The 21,919-nt window shown below is 36.1% G+C and overlaps 1 non-coding gene across 1 annotated transcript; it reads right to left on the bottom strand.

Moving 5' to 3' along the window:
• Positions 1-5,293: 5,293 nt before the first annotated feature.
• TRNAA-AGC (transfer RNA alanine (anticodon AGC)) lies at positions 5,294-5,366 on the bottom strand. Its single transcript has one exon. It is a non-coding gene; the product is annotated as a tRNA-Ala (tRNA).
• Positions 5,367-21,919: the final 16,553 nt, after the last annotated feature.

Genomic DNA, 21,919 nt, shown 5'->3' with positions numbered 1-21,919 from the left:
TTCAAGCTAGTATCAAGCAGCCAAATGGGGTGAGAATGATCTCAGCCCTCCAATTGAAGAGAGGCCTGGCCCACGACGAACCCACGTTCATGGCCATCCCGATAGAATCAGTTGAAACCACAAAAGAGAAGATCCCCTGAGACGTTCTATTTTTCTTGGAAGAGTATCGAGATGTAATGCCTAAAAGCTTGCTCAAGTCCTTACCCCTACGAAGGGGGATTGACCATGAGATCGAGTTGTTAGCAGGGACAAAGCCGGCCGCCAAGAATGCATATCAGATGGCCTCGCCAGAATTGGCCAAACTCCGAAAATAGTTAGACGAATTGTTAGATGCGGGATTTATCATACCGCCAAAGGCCCCTTACGGAGCCCCAGTATTGTTTGAAAAGAAGAAGGATGGGAGCCTCCGGTTATGCATTGACTATCGGGCCTTGAATAAGCTCACAGTCTGCAACAAATATCCCCTTCCTATCATTACTTCAGCTTCCCGGCGCTAAGTATTTCTCGAAGTTGGACCTGTGATTGGGATATTATCAGGTCCGAATTGCTGAAGGAGACGAACCTAAGATGACCTGTGTCACGAGATATAGAGCCTTCGAATTCCTCGTGATGCCCTTTTATCCTCACCAATGCTCCAGCAACTTTCTGTACCTTAATGAACCAAGTGTTTCACAAATACCTCGAAAAATTCGTCATAGTGTATCTCGATGACATTGTGGTCTATAGTGCCTTGCTGGAGGACCATCGACATCACCTCCAACTAGTCTTCAAAAAGCTGAGGAAAAATCAGTTGTATGTAAAGAGAGAGAAGTGCTCCTTTGCCCAAGAGCGCATAAATTTCCTCGGCCATGTGATTGAGTGTGGTCGGATTGGTATGGAAGAGGGCAAGGTGGCCGCGTTCAGAGGCTAGAGGGTACCATCACCCGTGACCGAGCTACAGTCCTTTCTCGGACTAGCCAACTACTATAGGCGGTTCGTAGAAGGATTCTCAAGAAGAGCAGGGCCATTAACCGAACTGCTGAAGGAAGATAGCCAATGGAGCTGGACTCCTAAATGTCAAGCCGCCTTTGAGGGCTTGAAGAAAGTGATGATTGAGGGGCCGGTCCTCGAAATTGCCGACATGACCAAGCCATTTGAAGTCAAGACTGATTCTTTCGACTTCCCGTTGGGCGGTGTCCTTCTCCACGACGGACACCCCATCGCGTATGAGAGTAGGAAACTAAATGATGTCGAACGGAGGTATGCCACCTCCGAGAAAGAGATGTTAGTAGTAGTTCATTGCTTGAGGGCCTGGAGATAGTATCTCTTGGGGGCCAAGTTCGTGGTCAAGACCGACAACAACTCCATTTGCCACTTCTTCAACTAACCGAAGTTGTCGTCAAAACAGGCTCGGTGGCAGGAGTGTCTAGCGGAGTTCGACCTCCAATTCGAACATAGACCGGGGAAAAGTAACCAAGTGGTCGATGCTCTTAGCTGAAAGAGCGAACATGCGACCCTGTGCATGTTTTCCCGCCTACAAGCAAGTACGTTGAGTGCAACAGTACGAGAAACTATCAAAACTCACTTGACAGACGATACTGCGACACAGGCCATCATACAGTTGGCCAAAGAGGGGAAGACACGCCAGTTTTGGGTGGAAGATGATCTACTATACACCAAGGGCAATCGCCTCTACATCCCCAGGGGGAGTTACGAAGGTCACTGATGAAGGAGTGTCACGACACACTGTAGGCAAGACATAATGGTTGGCAGAGGACTTATGCCCTCCTGAAACAAGGCTACTACTTGCCAAGCCTTTGGGACGATGTCATGCAATTTACCAAGACTTGCCTTGTCTGCCAACAAGACAAGGTCGAACGAGCAAAATTAGCGAGTCTGCTGGAACCCCTACCCATGCCCTCTAGACCATGGGAGAGCGTGTCTCTCGACTTCATCACCCATTTGCCCAAGGTGGGAGAGTTCGAATCGATCCTTGTTATCATCAACCGGTTCTCAAAATATGCCACTTTCATCCCAACGCCGAAGATGTGCACAGCCGTGATGACTGTCCAGCTGTTCTTCAAACACATCGTGAAATTATGGGGCGTCCCCGCGAGCATTGTTAGCGATCGGGACAAAAGATTCAATGGGACATTTTGGACAGAATTGTTCAAAATATTTGGGTCAACACTGAATATCTCCTCTAGCTATGATCCCCAAAGTGACGGCCAGATGGAATGTTTCAACAGTATGCTCGAGGAATATCTGCGTCACTTTATCGACGCTAGGCAGAAGAACTTGGTCGAGTTGTTAGATGTGGCTCAGTTCAGCTTCAATAGCCAGCAGAGTTCCGCGACTGGAAAAACGCCCTTCGAAGTGGTGTGCGGTAGACAGCCACTCATGCCACACTTGGTGGACCACCCTTACGCAGGCAAAAGTCCTCAGACACATAACTTCACTAAGGAGTGGAGCAAAACCTCTGAGATAGCTCGCGCCTACCTGGAAAGAGCGTCAAGAAGGATGAAAAAGTGGGCTCATAAGAAGCGGAGGGCCCTCGAGTTTCAAGCTGGGGACAAGGTCCTGATCAAGCTACGACCGAAACAGTTTTGTTTCCGAGGCTAGAGAGACCAACGACTAGTAAGGAAATATGAAGGTCTAGTGGAAGTAATTTAGAAGGTCGGGAGAACCTCATATAAGGTTCAGTTACCCTCATGGATGAAGATTCATCTTGTCATCCATGTGAGTATCCTGAAGCCCTAACATCCCAATCCCAAGGATGAACAATGAAATATGCTAAGGCGCCCACCGGTCACGATGAAGAATTCTGTCGAGAAAGAAGTTGCACAAATCCTGAATAAACGTACGCGCCGTATTGGAAGACCCAGACAAGAACTGACAGAGTTCTTAGTGAAATGGAAGGATCTCCCCGATGAAGAGATCAGTTGGGAGCGAGCCGAAGATTTGAAGAAAGCAGCTTCAGCCATTGCAGATTTTGAACAAGGTTGGTTGACGGGGACATCAACCAATTAAGTAGGGGAGAATGTCACGGTCATGCTTGTCCAGGGCCTGTTGCCCATGGCCGCATGCCCAATCCAACCCCCTTCTAGCATACTTTCATATCATGTATTGTATTAGCTTAGTTAGCTTGCTTTCTTTACATTTTCATTATAAGTGACCACTCGCTCTTTTGCATATGCAAGGGTGCCAATTGGCTTTTTGTTCAGAATGCACTAGATGGAGATAAGACTAACCTTCAGTCCTCATGCCCAGAGTAGTACTCTATAAAGTTGTTGTTGTTGCTTATTGCTTTTTAGCCTAGTACAATCTTTCTTTCTTTATTTGCACTCACAAAAACTGCTTACGAAAACCTTTTCTCCAAACCCGTTTTCTAAAATCGTTTTCCCTAAAACGGGGGTGGTGGTTGCGAGAGGCACTTGGTGTGCCACCGGCAGTCTGTATTCAAGTTGGCTGACTTGTTCGTGAGCGGGAACAAGTGCTGCACAATCGCTAAGAGAAGCTCCTGAAAGAGTGATTGTGACACTAAGCGAACACTCTACCATTTGAGCTACGTCCCCATTACTAGGCTAACAAAAAGTTATAACTTAGTTAACATATCCACCATTTTCATTGTTTAATTGAATATAACTAATTTAGTAAGTGAATTTATGGATATCTTATATCTCAAGTTCTTCTAGGATAATAGTAGTATTCTATTTATTTTTTCTACAGCTACTATACTATAAAAAAAAAAAAAAAAGAACTAAAACAAAATTTTTAATCCAAAAATTAGAATAGATATATGTTGTACATTAAAAAGCAAGAGAAATAAAATTAGAGCTTAAAATAATGTATAACTAGCTTCATTGAAAATAATGACCCCCATAAATAGAGATACGGGGTATCAATCCCCGTACCTGTCGCATGCTAAGTGAGCACTCTACCATCTGAGCTACATCCCCATTATTGTGCCATGAATTAGTTAACATATCAACCATTTTCTTTGTTTAGTTGTAAATAACTAATCTAGAAAGTAGATTTATGTATATCATATATCTCGAGGTCTTCTAGGATGATAGTAGTATTCTATTTATTTTCCTACCGCTACTGTACTATAAAAAAGAACAGAATAGATATATGTTGTACATTAAAAAACTAGAGTGAAATAAAATTAGAGCTTAAAATAATATACAACCAGCTTCATTGAAAATAATGACACCTATAAGTAGAGATGCGGGGTATCAATCCTCGTACCTTTCGCATGCTAAGCGAGTACTCTCCCATCTGAGTTACATCCTCAATCTTATACCACAGATTAGTTAACATATCAACCATTTTCTTTGTTTAGTTGTAAATAACTAATCTAATAAGTGGATTTATGTATATCATATATCTCAAGGTTTTCTAGGATGATGGTAGTATTCTATTTATTTTCCTATCGCTACTGTACTATTTAAAAAAGAACTAAAAGAAATTTTTTAATCCAAAAATTAGGATAGATATATGTTGTACATTAAAAAACTAGAATGAAATAAAATTAGAGCTTAAAATAATTATAACAAGCTTCATTTAAAATAAAAAACCCCATAAATGGAGATACAAGGTATCAATCCTCATACCTCTCGCATGCTAAGCAAGTGCTCTACCATCTAAGTTACATCCCCATTACTATGCCATGAATTAGTTAACATATCAACCATTTTGTTTTTTAATTGTAAATAACTAATCTAGTAAGTGGATTTATGTATATCTTATATCTTAAGGTGTTCTAGGATGATAGTAGTATTCTATTGATTTTCTTATCACTAAAGTACTATATAAAAAAAAAAAAGAACTAAAATAATTTTTTTAATCCAAAAATTAGAATAGATATATGTTGTAAATTAAAAAACTAAATGAAATAAAATTAGAGCTTATCATAATGTATAACCAATTTCATTGAGAATAAGGAACACATATATGGAGATGCAGGGTATCAATCCCCATACCTCTTGCATGCTAAGCGAGTGCTCTACCATCTGAGCTACATCCCCATTACTATTCCATGATTTAGTTCACATATCAACCATTTTCTTTGTTTAGTTGTAAATAACTAATCTAGTAAGTGAATTTTTGTATATCTTATATTTGGAGGTCTTCTAGGATGATAGTAGTATCCTTTTTATTTTCCTACTGCTAGTACTATAAAAGAAAGAATTAAAATAATTTTTTTAATAAAAAATTAGAATAGATATATGTTGTACATTACAAAACTAGAATGAAATAAAATTAGAGCTTATTATATAAACCGCTTCATTGAAAGTAAGGATCCCAAAAATGGAGATGTGGGGTATCGATCCCCATACCTCTCGCATGCTAAGCGAGCGCTCTACCATCTGAGCTACATCCCCATTACTATTTTATGAATTAGCTAACATATCAACCATTTTCTTTGTTTAGTTGTAAATAACTAATCTAGTAAGTGGATTTATGTATATCTTATATTTCAAGGTCTTCTGGGATGATAGTAGTATTCTATTTATTTTATACCTTTAGTCTTTATCTATGTTTAGAGTGATAGGATTAGATAACATGCAAATGAAGTAAACAGAATCAGTAAGCACTCTAATTACATTTAATTTGAGTTCTAAAACATGTTGAAACAAAAATTTAAGCAGAGAGTTTCTCAACAACATACCTTTGATGAATTCTCCCTATTTCAAGCTGCTCTTCTTGTAATTTCAGCTTCAATTCAACAGTGAACCGCCAAGGGATCTTCTCTACTATTCTTAACCTTGAATTTGAGTGGTGGAACTCACAATTGAGCTGAATTTGTGAAGGCAAAGGGATGAGTTTTCAAGTCTAGGAAAAGAACTCAGCTGAAAATTTTCCCTATAGTTCTTCCAATTTCTTTCTTTTTTATCCTCACAAATTGAATTGTTTGATCCACACTTTTCATGCAGGCACTGAAGGAGACATCTCAAAGCCACCTCAATTGCATGTATGAAAATGGGATTTGTGTGTGTATATGGGAGGAACACCTCAATTTGGTGAAAATATTGGAAGATCCCACTCAAATCCAATTTCCAATTTTTATATTTTTAAATTCAAATTTTAATTAATTAGAAAATTAACTAAAATTTGATCTAATTAATTCACAATTAATTAAATTTAAAACATCAAAATTCAATTTCTCAAAATATTATAAACTCTCCAATTTTGTTAAATTGAAAATTTATTGAATATAATATTATAAACTCAATTTCTCAAAATATAATATTCAATAATATTTATAAACATTAATAGGATTTAATGTTCATTGAATATTAATTAAATTGGAGAAAATTTATTGAATATAATATTTTGAGAAATTGAAAATTAATTAAATAATAATTTAATATCAAAATATTAAATTAACCACACATCTAATTTTAAACATGAATCCTATTAATGTAATTAATATTTAAATCAATATTTAAATATTATAAACTCTCCAATTTTGTTTAATTTCAATAAATTAAACGTTTAATTATAACAAATATAATTATACAAACCTTAATTTGAATTTGAACTTATTCGAGTTTAAACCCTAATTGCAATTTGAACATTTCAATTTCAAATTCAATTTGAACACTTCAAATTGATAACATTCCAAATTCACTCAATTTTTAATTCAAGATGTTGATGTTTTACAAGCTAGTAGAGGGACATTATGGACCTGCAGATTCTGAGCTCCAACGATTTAAGATTAATTGGCTACTACTCTTTAAACAAAATTAATCAATATTCATTAACTATTAAGTCACACCACTATAGTTCGATAGTTGCACTCTTCTCACTATTTTTTTTCAATTTTCTTTACCGCTCTCCGATATATATTTATGTCCACCTGATTTAACCATAATTAGTAAGGCAACCCTTCATAGGTTGTTTGTAATAAAGGTTGGGTCAATATGCTGTTTTACCCCTGATATTACATCTTGCTCCTTAAGTTCCACTGATCCTCTAATGAACAATTGGTTTATGATCCAATCACTGAACCGGATCCCTCTCAGGCCAATGAGAGGGTGGGGTGCCTTGTTCAAGATTTGGATTCATTACTTAAGAGAACAATCTTTGTCCTATCCCTAAATCAGGTAGGGATGAAATCCTTATTACATCCTATGTCCCAGCTATCTACCCGGTCTTACCCCTTAAACAGGAGGCTTATTGAGCCAGCACTGTTGAGTCAACCCTCACCTATGCAAATCTAAGGATAATCCCGAAGAAACAGGAGTTCATAGTTAGCTCAGGATTAAGATCGAGTTACCTAGGTAATCTAAGCGAAATAATCAGTCTTAAACAGTAAACAATGTTATAAAGTAAGAGTGACTTATTTCTTGGTCCGATCTTACTCAAACTCATTGCATAGGATGCCTTCACTCCTCATGTCAACTACAGAGTGGGCCACATCTGATAGTATTACCAGAATAAGGCACCCAACCTTATTCATATACTATAGATCATTTTGACTCTTTACTCGAACCTAATCCACTTTTATGTCTCCACATAAAGTTCAAATATTCATATAATAGCCATGGATATTAGTTTATTGGATTTAGACCCTATAAGTGCAATTTATATTCAATAACAACTTTATTGAAGTGATGTCGAATAACATCTTTATTGATAATAGAATATATTTAACTTTAAAAACTGCAAGTTTTAGGACATACAACCCAACATTGAGAATTAGAGAGTTTGACATCAATATTCAAAGTTGTTTTGGTATACATAAAAATATCAATAAAATCTATATTATAAAGGTTCTTCAACAAGAAACCTTTAAGTTCCCTTTCTTCATTTTAATATATATATATATATATATATTTATTGAGGTAATGGAATTAGAATATCTGTTATCTCGGTTGAGGACATATTAGTAAAGTATGCCTATTAGGTTGGCTAATTCATATCTATTAGTATTTAGTTATTAATAGTATAGGTTGGTGTATGTTAAAAGAAATAAAGTCACTATCAGTTTTATTGAGAAAATTTTAAAAAAAATAATGTTTATTAAAAAAAATAAGAACACGTAAAGTATACTTTTCGTCTATGAGATTTGAACTTTATTTCTCTTTAGTACTTGAGTTCTTAAAAGTATGTGAAATTATGAAGATCGTCTAAACTTAGATCCCCATTTTGATAAATATCTAAAAACAAAGGAAAACCATTAATATGTCTAAACCAATCCTTTATTATGATATTTGTTGTATTTGGTGAAGTGTTGATTAAAATTGTTAATTGATTCTTTTATTATTCTTTAAGTTACGTAAGTTATCTCCTATCAAATCTAAGTGTAAGCTTCAGAGTGTCCTGGCAAGTACCACAGTACACAGAAACTTTGGTGCAAATAATTTTTTTTAGGTGCTAATGGATTTTACAAAATAGAATTTAATCAATTTAATTGATGATGCTTTGTGCAAATAAAATGGGAAAAAAATATTCAAATGCAATAAAAAGGGAAGGTGAAGGTGGGTGGAGAATGATGGTAAAAGGAGGATGCATTAAAAGTCGGAATGATTGCGCATTGAATGAGAGGAATGAGATGCATTGATGGTGAAGATGCAACACAATTATAAACAACATGCATTTAATGAGTGAGAATCAATGAATAAAGTATGGGTTGAGAAGATCTACAACATTCATCTGAGTTATGCAAAAAGATCCGTTCATATCTTAGCTTATTATAATGAAGTAATCACCTTTCAATGTTTTATGCCATATAAGTATTGAGGTTGATACCCTAAATATCGTGGGTTCATAGTTTGTAAATTATTTTACACCGAATCATTTATTTAATAAAACAAAGTGTTATTTTATTTAACATTTAGTTTGCATTAACCCCAAAACCAACAAACTAAGATCCTAGGTTATTTAATGTAGCATATATGTATATGTGGTGACATACAAGAGGATCATGGTTAAGTAATAACCTTAATGGTTTGTAGTAGATGGATAAGGCTTGGTACCTTATTCTGGTAATATTATGGATACGACCCACTTTATAATTGTTACACTTGTTGGAAAAATGTTACAAATGATATGAATTCATCTAGTTATCGGATCAAGTAGCCATTCAATGTAATTTAAATCATTGGTTTCCGCCAAAATATCATGTTATCGAATTATGCATGCATAGCTACGCAATTGATGCGAATTAACTACTCTCCACAAAGGTCTACAATTAATTAATTCAAAACCAATCAAGTGTCCTAATTCGTAATTAAGATTGGAAAGACTGTGCCCTAACTAATCTACATGCTCCTAGACGCAATTGGGTCCTTAGTGGCCATAAAAAACCAAAAACACGTGCATTAAGATTCAAGATTCAACTATGTTGATTAAGTGTAAAGAAAAGCCATGTTCAAATAATCAATTTATTCTTTAAATTTGGATTAAATATGCGATGCGAAGATTAAAGGACAGCCTATACATCTAGGCATTCTCATCTAATCAATGTTACAAGGTAAACTCAAATCATGGACGATTACAAGGATACGTGCGAGCTTGAATTTACTAGCTAAGATATGCGATCATGATAGGGGCATCAATTTTTCACAGAAAAGAAAATCTAAATCATGCAAGATTTAAAGAAAAACACAATTCTAATTTAAAGCACAAACATTAACAGAAAACTCATCAAATTAAAAGAATGCTCGATCCAATGACTAAATAAAAGGATTACCTCTTCGATTCATAGATAAACCAACGAGATACGTTCCAACAAACGTCCATAATCCGAAAATAAAACAAAAACTAACCCAAAGATACTGAAAACATAAAGGAAAAGGAAGAAGTCATGGCCTCTCCTTGGTCTCCATTGAAACACAACACAATTTTCAGTATAATTTGACCTAAAACCGAAAGAGATATTTATAGAAAATCAAGGCAACATCACAACACTAGAACTAGCATTGCAATGCTGAAGTAATCAAACAAGAGCGCCATGCTACACGTACATATTGTTTGCAACTTAGTCGCACAAGCTACAATACTACCAAGGTAAAAAGTGTTGCCTGCAAGAACACAAAATTCAACAAATTATTAGTTGCCAAGTCCCCGACAATGGCGCCAAAAACTTGATGACGTAAATTATTGGAACGCAACATATGTGATGCATGTCTTAGGTAATGCGTTGGTTCTCATGCGTCGGTATGGAATGTATGTGTTAATCTCATATGCAATGACCATGCGTTCCTGTCACAAGTTTTCTTGTGCTCTCGCCAAGTATAACGAGAACGCAAGTTTATCGGGTAATCTGAGGTCAAACTCAAGGACTTGTAGCTAAAGGGTATGCGGTAATGTGTTTGCGGCGGATAAATAAAAGAATGATGGGGGTTATAAGCTATAAACTACTCCTACTTCTAACTAATAGATTAAGCGGTGGAAATATGAATGAGAGGTAGAGACACGACAACAGTTGACGCGTAGTAAAATGCAAGAAAAAATAGATAACATGGTGAAGATGTCTTCATCGCAATCCTAAGCTTGACCGCAAGGGTAACCCCAGCCAACGCAAACCTATGCAATCATGCTATACACACCTGATGCAAACGCACGCGATGTGTAATCGTAAACGGAACTTATTCCTATGTCTCCATTCTTGCTTATGCGATCTTAATCTAGCTCTCTCAAGCCTCGATTCTAACCGAGCTCTCTCAAGTCTTAGGTTCTTTCTTTAGACTCTCTCTCGAGTAGCTATAAAGAGGTGATGGATGCATACATAAGACAAGGTAATCACATAAGCCTGGCTGATGTAAGATTATTCCTATCTCTAGTGAACACTTGCTTACAATGCTTAATGCGATCAACCACTTACCCTCCCGAGCAGTTAGTTGTTGCTGATTCTACTCATAGACAAACATTGTGTCTGCTTATAGACAAGCGTTGCTACAGCTTCACACTAAGCAAATAAGGTTTTCTCACAACACTCACGCAATGCACACCTCCATGTGGTTTGCTACATGCTTCATATCCTTATGACACGTGATTAAGTATGTGATACTCTAGCTATCTTACTCGGTGATGCAATGAAAGTAAAGGATACTAAGTAAAAGAATATGGAGATGGAATCGAAGAAAAATATAGAAATGCATTGATCACAAAATGTATTAATTCCTTAAGCCAAAATGTAATGCAGTACAAGGAAAGAAGAGAAATGGAAGGACCAACTGGAAGTAATGTGTTGCTTCCAACGGATGTGTGTCAGGGCTGCCGGTGGTGCCATGAATGGGCGGTGGAGCAAACTTTCTCCAGCTCTAACTCTGGCGAAAGCTCTGGTCGTCACTCGGAATGGATGAAGGAGATGAAGAACTCTCAAGCTATCTTCTCATGCTTTCGTCTGCATCACAAGGATCTGCCCTAAGGCAGAAAACCTTGGATGATCTAAAATTCTACTCAACGGCTTCTATTTATAGAGCTTGCTCGCCGACAATATTAATGGGCCTGCTCTAAATCTGACACTCACGGCGTGATGGTCCTTTTCTGAATCTCTGTTGCTAACGGCGTGGTAGGTGAAATGTCAACATCATCTTTTTTATAATCCCAATGTATGCGTTCATGCTTGTATTCCACCAATCTTGCAGTCGTCCCTTCTATTAAGGTTATCATTATGTAGCCACAATCTCTCTACGATGATTGCATTCTCTTGACGGTCACAGCTTCTCTGTGATGACCGCATTCACTTGACAGCCGCAACTTCTATGCGATGGACGCATGCGCTTGATGGTCACAACATCCATGCGTCGAATGTATGCGTTCGCCTCTGCGATGGGGAAATTCCTTGCATGCAGTCGTCTTTGCGATAGCCCGGTTCCCGCGTATGCATCCACTTCTTGCATTGGCTACAAAGATAGATAGTTGAACGCATAATAACACATAATAGTGGGTTAGCCGAGATTCTTAATGCCGATCGATGCAAACTCATTTTCTCATGAATTCCTAGCATAATCGCCGCATATTCTACTTAATAACCCTCATAATTATAAATAAAAGGCCTATAATGATGTACATTTCTGCCCGTCATCACACCCCCAAACTGAGAATCATGCTTGTTCTCAAGCATGAGTTATACTCAAGAAATTCTTAACATACCATCTGGCTTTCCTTTGCGATGACCGGCCTCTTAGAATATAATTTACTCATACCTCTAACCATGGCAACAACGCTCTCCTCCACTTCGGCTACTTCTCCAAAGAGATCTTTTCTAAGCTTCAATTCGACAAGCCTCTGCTAAAAAACTTTTTACTCATTCCCCGCAACTTTGCATTTAGCTTTTAAGAATGCGTTCATTCAAAACAATTCAAAGCCTTGCAATTGGTTATTGGAATGCGCCGTTTAACCTGGTTACGCTCTTCGTTTTGGCTTGCCCCCACGTATATCATGCGGATAGCCAACTTCGGTTGCGTGCCATATTCAACTCAACTCTTGTCTTGGCTGAATTTGGCTTGCACCAGCAGAGGAGTTGCATTTATGTGTTGATCCTGACGACTTACTTTCGTTTTAGCTTGGCCCCATGTGTGTCATGCAGACATCTAACTACGGGTAAGTGCCTTTCACAACTAAACTCTTATCAACATGGATTTTCCCATTGTGTTGACAGTGGAGTTGTTATTTCTGATTTTTTTTTGAATGACATCGCAATGTAGTGAACGCAATTCTCCACGATCGCTATAACCCCTAAACTTAGAGGTTGGCAGCAGTCTCGCTGCAAAGCTAAAGACAAACTCAACAGGAATGCGGTAACAAATGTTTGAATAGCGGTTTACGCATGGTAACATTACTAAAGTTTGAAGAAGCTATTAAAAGTAAGGTGAGCTTTGTGATACTTAGTTGGCAAATGTAGTGAATTATACGTACCATCATAGATGCATCGCAAAGGAAAGCAATTGGACAGAGAGAATTCCAAAAGGGTAATGCATAAAAGATAACAAGAAAAGAACCTTGAGTAGAATACACTTGCGACCATGCTTTAAACTTAATGCGATCGAAGCCATGTGTTGAAGGATGGAGGGAATTCTTCCGTTGTACTGCACATCGAGGAGAATTATTGTCACACCTACAAGAAGTAAACACACCATATCCAAGGAAACAGTCGTATATCAAAAATAACAATAAAAATAAGCTAAACTAGAAAAGAAAGGTAAAGATAGAGTAGAAGATGTCCCTGGAGAAATTGGAGTGAGGTCACCGCAAGGAGTCTTCCATGTAGGAAATGGTTCTCAACTGCTCAGGTCAAGGAGCTCGCCCTGACCATTAGAACTTCCGACAATTGTTAGGCGCAGGTTGTTCACCACATTCTTGGAATTACCTTCAGCTCATGCGACTGATTGCCCTTCTATCTTGGGGTCAATACTGGTTTTCGGTACATCGCCTACACGTCAATATTGTTTGCAACTTGGTCGCACAAGCTATAATACTCCCAAGGTAAAAAGGGTTGCCTGCAAGAACACAAAACTCAACAAACTATTAGTTGACAAGTCCCCAGCAACGGCACCAAAAACTTGATGACGTAAATTAGTGGAATGCAATATATGCGATGCATGTCTTAGGTTATGCATTGGTTCTCGTGCGTTGGTGGTCATGTGTCAGTATGGAATGTATGCGTTAATCTCATATGCAATGACCATGTATTCTCATCACAAGTTTTCTTGTGCTCTCACCAAGTATAACGAGAACGCAAGTTTATTGGGTGATCCGAGGTCGAACTCAGGGATTTATAGCTAAAGGGTATGCGGTAATGTGTTTGCGGCAGATAAATAAAAGAATGATGGGGGTTATAAGCTATAAACTACTCCTACTCCTAACTAACAGATTAAGCAGTGGAAATATGAATGAGAAATAGAGACACAACAATGGTTGATCGTATAGTAAACACACCATGTGTCGAGCAGCTACGCGTCGAGTATGAAACACTATGCGATCACGTAGCTAATGACTATGCGATGAGCATGATAGTGTAGGATTGTATCAACAACAGTGGAAGTACAAGGATCATCTAAGCACTTTAATTCACTAATTTTGGCAAAATATAAAGCATGCACTTGCAAAACAAGTGAGTTTCAAGACATACCTCTTGTAGAACTTCTTCAAAGCACCTTCTCCAGATGATATCTTCTCCAAATCTTATTGTAGACCACCTCAAGATCTTCCCCATTATTCTCTTGATGCTCTACATTGAGTTGTGGGACTCAGAACAATCTTGAAAGGGATGACGAAGAAAAGCTCACAGCAGCGATCTTGGTGAAGAACCTTTCCTTCAACCTGAATTTTCTCTATAATTATCTATAGATTGCATGCCAAAATTTCACTCCAATCTCTTCATTATATTGAAGATCAACATGCAAAGGAGAGAGTTGCATGAGTTGCAGCTCATGCTTGGAGAAGACAAGGCAAAGAATATGTTATTTGTGTGAGCAACTAAGGAGATGGATAAAGGAAAATCCACTTTTTCCATTTTGTGTTTTGCTTTTCTAAATTTCCAATTTTATCATAAAATCAAAAAAATGATTTTATAAAATCTATTTTGATTTTAAACTGAAAAATATTAATTAATTTCATAAATTAATTAAATAAAACTTAATTAATTTAATATCAAATATTAAATTAATTTTAACACATATCCATCTTTATATATTTAAATCATATTTAAATATATAAGTTCTCCTATTCCGTTTAATTCTCAAAATTAAACACGTAATTATATCTCATATAATTACTAATTCCCTTAATTCTAATTTGAACGATTCAAATTAACTTATCACGCTATTTTAGAGCTAGTCTGTTACGAGCTAGTAGGGGGACCTCGTGGACCTATAGATCATGGGCTCCAACGATCCAAGATTAATTGACTAAATTGATTAGATCAGATTAATTCCCATTCGTTAACTAATGGGTCACTCCACTAAAGCCCACAGTTGTACTCCCCTCACTGTAGATATATTATGTCCACATGATTTAACCATAATCAGCAAGTCGACCCTTCACAGGTTGTTCGTAATAACGGCTGGGTCAAATATTTGTTTTACCCCCGAGATTATGTCTTATTCCTCAAGTTCCTACTAATCCTATAATGAACAATTGGTTTGTGATCCAATCACTAAACCAAACTTTCTCAGCCCAGTGAGAGGGTGGGGCCCCTTATTCAAGACCTAGATTCAGTACTTGAGAGAACAACCTTTCTCCTATCCCTAAATTGGGTAGACGTAAACTTCATCTTGCACCCTATGTATCCAGCTATCTATTAGGTCTTACCCCTGAAATGGGAGTCTTATTGAGCCGACGCTGTTGAGCCAACCCTCATCTATGAAAATCTAAGGGAAATCCCATATAAACAGGAGTTCATAGTTAGCTCAGGATCAAGATCGAGTTACGTAGGTTATCTAGGTGAAATAGTCAGTTTTGTATTGTAAACAACATTATAAAGTAAGAGTGACTTATTTCTTGGTCCGATCTTATGCAAACTCATTGCATAGGACGCCCCTACTCCTCATGTCATAACATGTACAAATTAGAATCACATCGTATGTAGCACTTTACAACTCTTTGTAACAACTACAGAGTAGGCTACATCCAATAGTGTTACCAGAATAAGGTACCCAATCTTACTCATGTACCATAGATCATTTTGACTATTTACTCGAACCTGATCCATTCTTATGTCTCCATGTAAAGTTCAAATACTCATACAATAGTCATTGGTATTAATTTATTGTATTTAGACTTTCATACAATTTAAAAAATCAATAATAAGTATATTGAATATAGAATATGTTTATCATTTTACAAACTGTGAGTTTTAGGATATAAAACCCAACAGATAGTCTATGCGATCATGTAGCACGCAAGCATGTGTCGAGTATCCAATGTCGCACGATCGTTCAGCAGCCGAGCGCCTATGCGATCTTGTTACAAACGTCACATGATCGTGTAGCAAACTCTACACAATCGTGTAGCATTAGCTATGTGATCATTTAGCAAATGCTACACAATTGTGTAGCAAATTCTACATGATCGCATAACAAAGGCTACTCAATCCTTTAGCTCTAGCTACATGATCTGAAACCTCTGTTTCGTCTTCTCCATCAAAACTACAAACCGCAACCCTTCTTTGAAGCCTTCGAAACACCGCAAGCGACTCAAAACTAACAAATTTACAGACTCAATTGTAATAATAATGCCCAAAAACGCAAGGGCCCTTTACAAACCAACTTTGTAAATTTAAAGAAAGCCTTAAACTGAGATTTCTATCTTGAAAATCCATCAACAAAGCCATTCACAAACATTTATCACATAAACGGAATGCATATTATAAAACCCACCAGTACTATTAAACGATTCAATACAAAAATGGAATTTGGAATCAGAATCCTACAACTTGGCTCCGATACCAATTGAAGGAACTCGTATGAGGAGAACCTTGAGCGGAAGTGAATCGACCAAATTTCATTAATTATCAAATACAAAATTTACAGTAAACGTACAAATAGATATGCATTTAAAATTAAATTACAACATGCTTTTACACGAAAATAGGTTTCAAGAAACTTAACCTTTGAAGAACTTTTCTTTGCGTTTCCCTCGAACAGTCACGAATAACTTGAAGACCTTCTTCAAGATCGATCTCGAACCAAAATCCGAACACTACCATAGTGTTACCTTGGTCTTCTCAGGATGAGAATCCAGGAGTGATAGGCTCTGACTATTTTGGTTAGGAGGGAAATGGCTTAAGGTGGAGGAAGAAGAAGATTGAGAACTTTATTCGCCCAAGACAAAGACACAGAACTCTTCTGTAAAAATTTTCTCTCTATCATTCAGCAACAACATTAAAAAACGTAGAGGAAGAAGAAAAACTATTTTTCTTTTATTCCTCTTGCCTAAAAGATAACCACTTCCACTAAAATGGGTGGAGAGAAAAGATGGGGAAGGGAGTTGTAACTCTCTTCCTTATTATTCAAATAATAATATAATATAAATAAATATGATAACTAACTTATCAAATTATATTTATATTAAATTATATGTTATATCAAATATAACATATAACCTATAGTTTTAATATTGTATCACATTCAATGTAAACTATAGATTCTTTTCTCTATTATATGGCATTTAATATAAATCATATTTATATTATATTTAATAACTATGAATCCAATCCATAGAAAATATATTTGAATCTCATTCAAATATTTATTTCCTCCCATTAAGCTATAATGCATCAAATACATTATGACAATTATATCATATATAATTGAAATAATTTTATTATATCATATATAATTAAATCCCTCTATTAATTTGAATAATTCAAATTAATCCAAAAACTGATTCTCAACTAAACCTTTTTGAGCTATCAAGGGGACCTCATGGACCTATAGCTTAAAGCTCCAACGGTACATGAATAATTAATTAAACTTTTTAATTACATTATTCACCATTCATTAACTGTTGAACACTCCACCAAAGACCAACAGCTGCACTCTTAGCACTACAGATATATTTCTGTATTCATTGGATATAACCAATCAACAATGTGATGACCCTTCACAAATTGCTCGTAAATATAGCTAGATCAAAATACCATTTTGCCCCTGTAGTTACATTAACTCCTTAAGTACCACTGATTTCTCTAATGAACAATAAGTCATAGTCCCACTATGACCAAGTCCCTCTCGGGCTAGGAGAAGGTGTAGCGACTATGTTCAAGACCTGGAATCAACTCTTAAGGGAGCAATTTATTTATTTGTCCTTGCAACGGGGAAGGAGTGAATTTTGTCTTGTGTAGTTATGTTCCTAGCTACCTAGTCAGACGAATCCCCAAAATCGTAGGCTTGTTGAGTTGACAATCTGGCCACTCTCACCCATATAAAACAAAGGACTGCCTTCATGAATAAGAGTTCATAACTCACTCAGGATTCAGGTCATGTCACCTATGGTCATTCTAGTGAAATGTAAGTCTCTATTATTAGCAGCGTTATATAAAGAGACTAATCATTTCGTGGTACGGTCTTATACAAACTCTTTGTATAGGATACCCCTGCTCGTATGTCTCCACATGAATGATCAGGATCAGATTATTTATAGAACTTTACAACACTTGTAACACCAACAAAGCAGGTTGTATCCATAATGTCACCAGGATAAGGTACTCAACCTTATGCATCTACTACAGATTGTTTAGGTTACTATTTAAACAAGATCTACTTGTATGTCTCTACATACTTGTTTAAATTACATGAAATAACCTCGTATCTTAGTTTATTAGATTGAGTATATGCTTATAAAATAACACTTATTTTATTAACAAAAATTTGTTTATACAGAGTTTACAAACTACGAGATGACAAGGAGATTTAGGACACCATTCTCAACAGAGGCATACCCATGTGGATCATGTTTAAAGGATAACCTAAATGGTCTGTAGTATGTGGATAAGGTTGGGTGTCTTATCTTGGTAATACTACTAATACGACCCGCTTTGTAATTGTTACAATTATTGTAAAGTACTACAAATGATCTAACCCTGATCATTCTTGTGGAGACATGTGATGCGTGTGAATTGTGATGCGATTATGGTGTGAGTTTGGAGTGATGTGTTATGCGATGAACATGCAATTTTTCCTAATAAGACCTAAGTATAACCCTCACTAGGTTTCCTGGTAAGTCCAGGGTCGAACACAGGGACTACTAAGTAAATATACGACAGTTACTTTGATTCTCTTGCGATGGTGAAAACAAATGAGTTGGATGGTGTTTTGATTAAGAATATTTCCTATGCGACGGAGTCTGAACGAAGAGTTGATAAAATCGAGAGTTACAATGAGTATGCAATGAAGGGGTTGAGAAGGGGTTTAGCTAATACTTCATAAGATTATGCACAAGTTATGCGATCATGCTACACACAAATAAAAGCACGTCATCTCTCAATGCAAAATGTCATAATTCCTATTTCTAAGACGCATGCGATGTATACGAAAAAGTCGATAGGACTTATGTCTAAGCTTCTACTCTTGTCTATGTGATGATGAATGATGCACACATAAAACAAGGTGACTGTATATCATCATATCCTACTTCTAGGGTTATCCTACTTCTAGGGTGTACGCAATGTGTAAATAGCGATAGAACTTATATCTAAGTTTCTATTTCTTGCTTACGGTTCTAATCCGACTCTCTCAAGCCTAGATTCTAATCTGACTCTCTCAAGTCTAGATTCTATCTTTAGACTACTCTCTCAGGTTATCACACCTCCAAATTTAAAACAATGCTTGTCCTCAAGCATAAACTAAAGATTTTCTTTAAAAAGTCAACCACTTTTACCCTACCAAGACTTCTCAAGGTGCCTTATTTAAATTTCATGAACCAACGCCTTCTTAATTTCTATCCTGATCCCTTCCTAAAATATTTCTAATTTTTAGGGACCGCAAGTTTAACCTTCAAAAAAACTTTACTCGCTTCTAGGACATCGCATGATTCATTTCAACTTTCTCCAACTGGGGTGTTTCTAAGTGATTTTTACCCTTGCGCAGTTTAGATATTCCTTTTGTGATCTTACGCTGATCCAAGTGCCCAGCCTTTGTTTTGGCTTGCCCCCATGGGTGTCATGCGAGCATCCAACTACAATCAAGGCACTCTTTCTCAGTCTAAACTCATCCCCATTTCTTTATTTGGCAGTAGAGTTGTGATCTCTTGATTTATGCGTTGATCATGATTCCCACCTTCGTTTTGGCTTGCCCTCACGGGTGTCATGCAGACATCCAACTATGAGCGGGATCCGATCTCAACGTTATGATTTTTTTTTTTTTTTTGATTGAAATTTCTAAAAGTAGCAAGGTAGAAAATAACAATACTAGCACCCCCAAATTTATACACAGCAATGTCCTCATTGCTGATAGATGAAAAACTCATGCGATGCTCTTAGGAAATTTCGTAAAAATTGTTTTGAAGGAAAGTTGGTGGACCGCTAACTTTTAGAAATGTTTCATGAATTAACTGTCCTGAAATTAAGTTGATCTAGTACATACGGTAAGAAATAAAGGCATGAAATCATAATTGGTATGGGGAAGAATGCGGTGACAAAATAAAGTAATCAAAATTCACTGATTTCGTCAAACTAAAGAGGATGCGATAATAAAATTTAGCAATATTGAAATGAGATGCGAGAAGTGCAAAATTGAAATAAAATGAGTCAAGGAAGGATACAACTCCCAAATTTGCTCTGTTGCCCGCATCATCTTTGATCACATCTTGCCTTGTGGTGGGTTGGTTCCTTGATTGCAATGGGCTGATCGAACCGGTTGCGTGTTTTTAGGTTATCGCATAGCTCCATCATAATCTTCAAGCGCGCTGAAGCTTAATTCCTTTGGATCACAATTTTGCTTGTGCCATCGCATTTTTCTTGCATAAAATAGGTAAATTAACTGCTTTTATGCGATAGGCACATGCGATCGCAATTTCTTCAGTTTAGCGCTTTTTGATATGATATTGCTCATTTTTACCATTGCATTCTCTCATTGTTTTACTTATTTGAGCTATAATAACTTGTATTTCTACCCATTATCAACATGTGTGTGAGGGTATCCTATACAAAAGAGTTTGTATAAAGATTGAATCGCGAAATATTAAGTCTCTCTTAATAACATCGTTGCAAAAAGGATTTACATTTCAGTAGGATGACCATAGGTGACTTGATCTTAATCCTTAGTGAGTTGTGAACTCTTGCCTATGAGGGCGATCATTTGTTTTGTATGGGTGAGAATGGCCAAATTCGCTGACTCAATAAATCTATCATTTTGGGGACTCGTCTGATTGGAGAGCTAGGAACACAACTACACAAGAAGAAATTCACTCCTTCCTTGTAGTTAGGATAAGAAGATAAATTGCTTCTATAAGGGCTAATTCTGGGGCTTGAACAATGAGGCGACCACCCTCTCCTAGCTTGAGAGGTGTTCGATCATAGTTGGACTATGACTAATTGTTCATTAGAGGGATTAGTGGTACTTAAGGAGTTAGATATAACTATAGGAGTAAAACGGTAATTTGACCTAGCTGTAGTTACGAACAATTTGTGAAGGATCAACGCACTGTTGATTGATTATATGCAATGGACACAAAAATATATCTATAGTGTGAAGAGTTCAGCTATCAGTCTTTAGTGGAGTGACCGACAGTTAATGATTGTTGGAAAATTTAATTAAAAAAGTTTAATTAATTGATCTTATATTGTTGGAGCTTTAATTTATATGAAGGTCCTCTCGTTAGCTCAAAGAGAACCGATGAGAATCAAATTAATTTTGGTTTAATTTAAAGTGAAAATTAATTGTATAAGATATAATTAAATAACGTATATTGATACATATATAATTTTATGAGAGAAGTAAATATTTGATTATAATTCAAATATTAATTGTATGAATATGATTCATATAAAATCTATATGTTAAAATTTAATGTGAATATGATTCATATTAAATTTATATAGTTTTATGAGAATAATAAATAATTGAATGTGATTCAAATATTAATTATATGAATATGATTCATATTAAATTTATATAGTTTTATGAGAGAAATAAATATTTGAATATGATTCAAATATTCATGATGTAAAGATGATTGACATAAAAACTATGTGTTATAATTAATATGAATATGATTCACATTAAATTTATATAGTTTGTTGAGACGGGTTATTTGGATGTGATTCAAATATTAATTTATATGAATGTCATTCCTATAAAAACAATAAGTTAAAATTAATATGAATATGATTTATATTAATACCTTAGGTTATTTGAGAGAATATAATAAATTATAGTTTATATTATATATGATATAACATATAGTTTGTATATATAATAAGCGATTAATATATATATGTGTATATATAAATCTAAATTTTTGAATTTGAATTTAATTTAAT

The sequence above is a fragment of the Benincasa hispida genome, chromosome 7 (genome assembly GCF_027475165.1).
Source record: "Benincasa hispida cultivar pf3 chromosome 7, pf3_genome.v1.1, whole genome shotgun sequence".
In the NCBI taxonomy this organism is placed as follows: Eukaryota; Viridiplantae; Streptophyta; class Magnoliopsida; order Cucurbitales; family Cucurbitaceae; genus Benincasa; species Benincasa hispida.
This window is presented reverse-complemented; position numbering and strand designations above follow the sequence as displayed.